Here is a 7,726-nt window from a genome sequence, read left to right as displayed (position 1 = left end):
TGGCTGTGATAGAGAGAGCCATCTACAAGTGCAGTGGCGCCTCGCTTAACCGCTGCGCCACATCGCTGCTAGTGGTGTGAGGACTCGCCGCCTTATATGAATGTTAAGTAAAGAATGTAGTTCTGCATAATGTCACCTGATGTTCTCAGGTGACGCTGGGAAAGAAAGACGTTGAAGTGTCTCGCGCTGGCTGGCTGCCGTATTCTGCTGGTTAGCGACCTATCGCCCTATCTTCCGTTACATATTTTGGTGGAGGTACGGGGTTAGATCCCTGTATATGTCTCATACTCCTTCGGATACCCTGGGCTCCAGTCCTTCGCTAGTGGACACCCCTGTGCACCGTGCTAGCCGGAGAAACCAAGGCCCACCTCCAGAACACGGGCTTTTGAAGTCTGCCAGAGCACCCTCCCATCGACATGACATGCCAGCTGCAGCCTACCACACCTTGCAGAATCCGCGACGGCCCAAACCATTCCATGGCAGTCAGCTCGAAGACGTATAAGACTGGCTTGTCGAGTTTGAATGCGTCGCTTTGTTCAACTAGTGGGACGACGCCGCCAAGCTTCGAAACGTCTTCTTCAGTCTGGAGGATGATGCACGTATCTGGTACGAGAACCGAGAAGACGCCTTAACATCATGGCACGAGTTCCGCCGACGCCTGCTGGAGACATACACCAGCACGGATCGTCGAGAACGGGCTGAACGGGCTTTGTAGTCTCGCATTGAGATGCCGAATGAGACTGTAGCCATGTACGTGGAGGATATGACTCGGCTCTTCCGGCAAGCTGAGCCGGCCATGCCCGAAGAGAAAAAGGTGCGCCAGCTCATGCGCGGCGTTAAAGAGCAACTTTTCGCTGGCCTCGTGCGCAGTTCACCAGGGACTATTGTTGAATTCCTTACGGCAGCGGTCACGATGGAGAAGATGCTCCTGCGGCGGTCTACCACCTACGACAGGCCGGTACTCACCGCTTCGGCTACAGGACCGTTTCCTACCATCGGGGCTAACCCTGATCTCCGCGAGCTGGTCCACTCCGTTGTTCGCGAAGAGCTCCAGACGCTGTTCGGTGCTCCCCTGCCGACGGCCGGCTCTCACTCTATCCTCGTCCGCGAAGAGGTTCAAGCCTTGAGGCCTTCGTTCCCGTCCATTGACCCGCCGCCTTTTCCCACGGAGTGCCGTCGGCCCATGTATGCTGTAACCTTGCGACATCCTGCGCCCTCTTCGGCGCAGTGTCCTCCGTCCAATCAAGGCTCACTGTTTTCTGCACACCCTGACACGTACTACATCGACAATCGACGATCGGCCCAGCGGAAGACGGACCTGTGGCGTGCTCCAGATTGGTGGCGTCTGTGCTTTCAGTGCGGGGAACCCGGTCATCTGTATCGGCAGTGCCCGTATCGACAGCTTGGACTGCAGGGGTTCCCTGTCGACATGCCCCGCCCACTATTCGGTCAACGAATGCGGGAGTTCGACGACTACGTGGCCCAGCAGCGCATGTCGACAATTCCCCAGCGGCAGTCTCGGTCTCCATCACCACGCCGACCTTCGCCACAGCCCCAAAGCTCCTCCTGGATGCTGCAGAGACGGTCGCCATGCCTCCTCCGGGAAAACTAGAGAGAGCGACCTCCGGGGGCGAGGCCGCTGGCAATCGATGCGAACAAGACCCCCCGACAACGCGATCAGCGAACGACCGCGATTTAAAGGCAGCGACTGCAGTACCTGAACTAGAGATCGATTCTCGTTGGATATACCAGTGCTTCTCGATGGCTATAAGGCTAGAGCTTTGGTGGACACTGGCGCTGATTTCTCAATTTTAAGCGGAAAGCTAGCGGCCCTTCTTAAAAAGGTATTTACACCATGGTCCGGCACGCAGATTCGCACGGCTGGCGGACATGTCGTAACTCCGCTTGTCCTGTGCACGGCACGGGTCCAAATTCGCAGCTCCACATTTGATGTCAGCTGCATCGTTCTACGTGACTGCTCCCGTGACTGTATCCTTGGCGTTGATTTTCTCTGGGGGTATGGAGCTATTATTGACCTCCGAAAGTGCACTGTCACATTTTCTACCGAGAAAGCTGATGTTCACTCCGGGGACTGTCAACGCCGCGCCGCCATTCGAATATCCGCCGAGAGCGTTTGGATCCCGCCACGCGCCAGTGTTTTTGTGAGTGTTCACTGCGACGGACTACGTGAAGGGACAGCGGTCGCAGAAGGCAACCTGTCCCTTTTGCTCACCCACGGCATCTGCTCAGCGCGAAGTCTCATCCATCTCCGCGACGGCTGCTCTGAGCTCCTGGTGACTAACTTCTCTAACGAGCCCCGGCACCTTTTTCGTGCTACTGCCATCGCATTCGTTGACCCCTTGGCGGAGATTTCTGAATGTTTCACGTTCGAAGCTGTTAGACCTGTGCGCCCATCCCTTGACGCTCTTGACATCAGTCCGGACCTTTCGGCGACTCAACAGCGAGAAATACGTGCCCTCCTACTCGAATACGCTACCTGTTTCGCTTCTTCCTCGAAAGTCCGGCAAACGGCGCTTCTGAAGCACCGCATCATTATGCCCGACGATGCCCGCCCTATCCATCAGCAGCCGTACCGTATCTCACCGAAGGAGCGTGAGGCGATTCAAACGCAGGTGAAGGAGATGCTTTCAGATGGAATCAGTCAACCTTCCAGCAGCCCCTGGTCGTCACCTGTCGTGCTGGTGAAGAAAAAGGATGTGACACTCCGCTTCTGCGTTGATTATCGAAAACTGAACAACATCCCTAAAAAAGACGTCTACCTGCTGCCTCGTATCGACGACTCACTCGACAGACTTCGTCGCGCCCAGTACTTCTCCTCAATTGATTTAAAGAGTGGGTACTGGCAGATAGAGGTCGACTAGCGGGATTGCGAAAAAACGGCTTTCGCGACCCTCGACGTATACTGTACGAATTTAAAGTGCTACCTTTTGGGCTATGTTCAGCGCCGGCAACTTTCCAGCGGATGATGGATACCGTTCTTGCTGGACTGAAATGGCAAACTTGTTTGGTTTATCTCGATGATGTCGTCGTATTTTCCGAACCCTTTGCAGAACACCTTGAACGCCTGAGGACAGTATTAGATGCCCTCCGATCGGCCGACTTAACGCTCAAGCCCGAGAAGTGCCACTTTAGGTACAAAGAGTTGAAGTTTCTCGGTCACCTTATGAGTGCCGCTGGCGTTAAGCCCGACCCCGAGAAAACTGCTGCTGTCGCCGACTTTCCTGTTCCTACAACAAAGAAAAGCGTGCAACGCTTTTTGGGTCTGTGCGCATATTACCGCCGCTTCATCGAGGACTTTTCAAAGATTGCCGCACCCCTGTACCACATCACGCGCGATGATACACAGTTCGTGTGAGCAGCCGAGCAGCAGGAGGCTTTTGCCGAGCTGCGCAGACGACTTCTAACAATACCTGTTCTTGCGCACTGTGATGAAGAGGCTGAAATCGAAGTCCACACCGACGCCAGGAACGTCGGCTGCGGCGCTGTATTCGTGCAACACCTAGGTGGCGTGGAAAGTGTCATCGCGTATGCAAGCCGCACGCTTTCTCGCGCTGAAACAAACTATTCGACGACAGAAAAGGAAAAGGAAGAGAAAAGGAATGCCTGGCGATTGTGTGGGTCACCATGAAATTTCGTCCTTACCTCTACGGCCGCCCGTTCAAAGTAGTTACCGACCACCATTCGTTGTGCTGGCTGGCCAATCTTCGTGACCCATCGGGGCGCCTAGCCCGATGGAGCCTCCGCCTCCAATAATTCGACTACACCATTGTGCACAAATCTGGCCAGACGCACGAAGACGCTGACGCACTCTCTCGCGCACCCGTCGGCTTAGCCGATGATAGCACAGAGGACGAGAGTGGTTTCATTGGAATTGTCAGCGACTTAGACTTAATGACCCGACAGCGAGCTGACCCAGACCTGAGACTTATCATTGATTATCTATAGAGGGCCGAGCTTCTGAAGTACCCCGACAATTTTCTAGGAAACTGCCGGCCTTCTGCCTCCGGAACGGCATTTTGTTCAAGAAAAACTCCAGCACTGTTGACCGAGCGCATCTCCTCGTCATTCCGGCAGACCTCCGCGCCGATATCCTTCTTGCTTGTCACGATGAGCCGACCTCCGACCACTTGGGCTTTGCCCGCACGCTTTCACGCGTGCGCCAGGCGTATTATTGGCCCAAACTTTCTCACGCCGTCCAACGTTACGTCGGAGGCTGCCGCGCGTGCCAACGTCGTAAGGCGCCTCCTCTCAAGCCAGCGGGTTTGCTCCAACCTATTGAACCGCCTCGGACGCCGTTTGATCAAGTCGGCATTGATCTTCTGGGTCCATTCCCTGTGTCACCGGCCGGTCATATATGGATCATAGTCGCGACCGACTATTTAAGAAGGTATGCGGAAACTAAGGCGGTGCAGCGCGGCACGTCATCTGAGATCGCCCAGTTTTTTATGCAACAAATCGTGCTGCGTCATGGCGCACCGTCCCACGTAATCACTGATCGAGGTACGGCGTTTACGGCACAGCTCATGCGCGACGTGTTCGAGCTGAGTCACACGAGCCATCGTAAAACCACTGCCTATCACCCACAGACGAACGGGCTCACAGAGAGACTCAATAGAACGATCGTCGACATGATCGCAATGTACATAGACTGGCAGCACAAAACCTGGGACCAGATTCTCCCGTACGTCACGTACGCCTACAACACGGCCACCCAGGAGACGACCCGCTTTACACCATTTCGTCTGGCCTACGGACGTGACGTTCAGACGATGCTGGATGCAATGCTTCCGTGCTGCACTGATGCCCACCCACTCACGCCAGACGCCGAGCAGTTCTCTCAGCGCGCCGAGGAAGCACGTCAACTTGCCCGTATTCACATTCAGCGGCAGCAGGGCACGGATGCGCGCCGCTACAACCTCCGTCATGGGCACGTCGAATACCATCCCGGTGACCAAGTTTGGGTGTGGACCCCGGTACGCCGCCCAGGCTTGTCTGAAAAACTGATGTGCCGTTATTTTGGACCTTACCGAGATTTGTGCCGCGTCACAGAAGTGACGTACGAAGTTTTTTCTGACGGGACTGTGCAGCCTCAGCGTCGCCCACCCCGCTCTGAGGTAGTGCACGTAGTCCGCATGAAACCGTATTTCACGCGCTAATGGACTGTACGCTCAGTGTTCCGCTAGTTGTGGCGTGGGACACCTTCGCCAACCTCCCTTGTACATTTTTCTGTGCTTGTGCTGTTGCTCTTTTTCTTTCCATTGCTCGTGCTCCAGCCCCGCTTTTATATTTTTCTTTTTCTTTGGGAGGGGGAGTAATGCCACCTGATGTTCTCAGGTGGCACTGGGGAAGAAAGACGTTGAAGTGTCTCGCGCTGGCTGGCTGCCGTACTCTGCTGGTTACATTCAGCCTGAGGACATCATCTGCTGGTTAGCCACCTGTCGCCCTACCTTCCGGCATTGACCCATTAAAAGTATTGCGTGTCCCCTCCAAGCTTAAGTGTCCCCTCCAATCGAAGAATGAACACATGCTTTCGTACGCCTATTCTCTTAACTACGTTAAACCCCTAACATTTTTTTTCGAACCCGTCCCCATTTTCTCTTTATCCTTCAATATCATTTTTTTGGCCATATCCGATATTTCGTTTCGCTATGCTGCTTAATTCCTGTATCAAAATTTTCCAGGCCAATGCACCTAGTCGTACTAAACCACCTGTCTTAGCTCGACACACAGGCTTTCAAGCCCGGGTTCCTTCTCTCTTCACGCTCTACACCCCAGGATTCCTTTCTGCTGAGCTAGCCTATTTCCTTTCACGGTTTCGCAGTTCAACCGGTAAATGCTCTTTAGCAGCCATCATGCCTGGACAAAATTCACCCTCCCAGTGCTAGCACCCTTCCTAATTCACGCGCTTCTTCCCTCACGTGGCCTTCCTTCTCTGAGAGAAGGAACTATTTGAACTCCATCAAAGATGAAAGCGTTTCCCAGACGAAGACCAGTCCTGGTGCTGAAACACTGGCCAGCACCCGGAGGCTTTCCTCTCCCTTTTTGACATTGTGGGAGAGAAAGAGAAGTAACTTTATTGACCTTGGAATTTGGGGCACGTAGGTTCCTGGGTCCCCGCACGACCCCACTGCACTATACGTTCGTGAGTTCATGGAGTTCCATGACGTGGGCGGCCCGGGAAGTGGCGATCGTCTGCCTGGCCGGGTGCGTCGAGCGCAGTAGGGTCTACCATTCCTCCAAAGTGGTCAGGAACTTCGGGCACCGCAAAGAAGGGTCCGCAAGGCATTCAAGGAGGATGTGGGTAGGAGTAGTGCAGGGGTGGGTCCACTGTGTACAGTAGGGGGTATATGCTCCCGTGTAGATGTGGGAGAGCAAATAGATGGAGCAAAGTGTGCGGGTCTGGAGGCGGCGTCATAATATTTGGTGCTAATTGTCAAGGGATTGGAGAGGTGGGCAGGTATAGCTGGCGTTGGTCGTGATATGCCTAGGTCAGCTCACTGAAGGAGAGCATATACTCCCGGGAGGAGCAGGAGGAACAAGGAATAAACATTATTAGGCCTTTTTTGTCGTCGTTAGGCCAATGTCCCCCCAGGTGGACTCCATGAAGCAGCGGTAGGAACGTGGTGAGTTTACACACTCTGCCCGTCTGATAGCCGGTGATCGCGTATTTTGAGTCACTAATGACCGTCTCCGTACGGTGATACCTAATGGCCAGTGCTATGGCTGCCTCCTCGGCGTCTTTGTTGAAGAGGGCCAGGAGGAGGAGAGAAGGAGAAAACATTTATTGCAACACTGTACTGAATAGGGAAAGGGAGGTGTGGGTGGTCGTTGAGCTTGGTGGTAGTCCCTATACCGGGACGCCAGTGGCCCTCCGCTGCCCGTGCTCTCTGGACCAGGGCCCGCTCGGCCTCCAGGTCCGAGCTGGACAGGGCGGCCTTCCAGCTCTCTCTAGTTGACTGACTTATAACGGCTATATTTATATTGTGACGCCCATGAAAAGGTGATACCTATTCTGCGTGGGATACTGAGAAGGGAGCACTGAAAAATTCCGAGTGAGATATAGCGACCTGGTCAACTCTTCGCGCACTATCTGGCGGATCGTGGAAGTCAGATCACACGACGATGTTGTGTCTACGTCTGCTACCGTCGTCAGTGCAGCCAAACGTCCAAATTTCTCTGTGATGCGACGCATTTTCAATGTCTCAAACGTGCGGCAGTTCTGGATGACGTCAGACACGGACTCGAGATTTGCTTTGCCGATAAGAAAATTGATTGGTTTGGTTTATTGGAGCTTAACGTCCCAAAGCCACTCAGGCTAAGAAAGAAGCTGTAGTGAAGGGCTCAGGAAATTTCGTTCACCTGGGGTTCTTTAACGTGCTCTGACATCTCACAGTACACGGGCCTGCAAATGTCTTCCGCAAATCCTTTAAGTAGGCGGCCAACTTTGTCCTCTTCTGTCATGCCAGGAGAGACGACCTTGCATAACTTGATGATTTCTTCACTGTACTTTGTACAGGTCTCTCCGGGAAGCTGAGTCCTTTCCGCAAGCGCTTGTTCAGCCCGCTTCTTCTTCGTGACAGAGTCGCCAAAGCACTTCTTGAGCTCCGCTACAAAGCGGTCCCATGTCGTAAATGAATCCTCGTGGTTGTCATACCACGTTAGGGCCATGACTGTCGGCCATGGCAAGTCGGGCGGAAGAGTTCTA

General features: G+C 54.0%; 1 pseudogene; it reads left to right on the top strand.

The window, feature by feature from the left end:
* The first annotated feature begins 277 nt into the window (after positions 1 to 277).
* Positions 278 to 1,612, top strand: LOC149345331 (uncharacterized; annotated as a pseudogene).
* Positions 1,613 to 7,726: the final 6,114 nt, after the last annotated feature.

Source organism: Amblyomma mixtum, chromosome 5 (assembly GCF_055824585.1).
Source record: "Amblyomma mixtum isolate Tamu chromosome 5, ASM5582458v1, whole genome shotgun sequence".
Classification (NCBI taxonomy): domain Eukaryota; kingdom Metazoa; phylum Arthropoda; class Arachnida; order Ixodida; family Ixodidae; genus Amblyomma; species Amblyomma mixtum.
This window is presented reverse-complemented; position numbering and strand designations above follow the sequence as displayed.